This window comes from Mastomys coucha, unplaced genomic scaffold (genome assembly GCF_008632895.1).
Source record: "Mastomys coucha isolate ucsf_1 unplaced genomic scaffold, UCSF_Mcou_1 pScaffold14, whole genome shotgun sequence".
NCBI lineage: Eukaryota > Metazoa > Chordata > Mammalia > Rodentia > Muridae > Mastomys > Mastomys coucha.
Genome location: NW_022196896.1, coordinates 100,112,880 through 100,113,181, shown reverse-complemented (window position 1 = coordinate 100,113,181; position 302 = coordinate 100,112,880).

The window sequence follows — 302 nt, the reverse complement described above, 5'->3', positions numbered from 1 at the left end:
TAAAGCCTTAACTTAGATTTTCTGTTGTTTTGTACTCGTCACTGCCTTAACACTCAAAGCATCTATTTAAGCTCTCCAGCTGAAGGAGAAATGCATGTCTGCTCGTGGCTCTTTGTAAATATAAGTGCAGAGATCTATGGCTTTAAGTTTTTGTGTCTATGGCAATGTGTCTTAATAGTTATAGGAAAAAGAATGGAGCATGTAGTTGTCCTTCATGTGCAAGAACTGTTCCCACAAAATCTTAGTCACCTGAACTCCCTTATGGTTGTTTGTAAACATAAATTCAGTAATTAAAGAGAAGC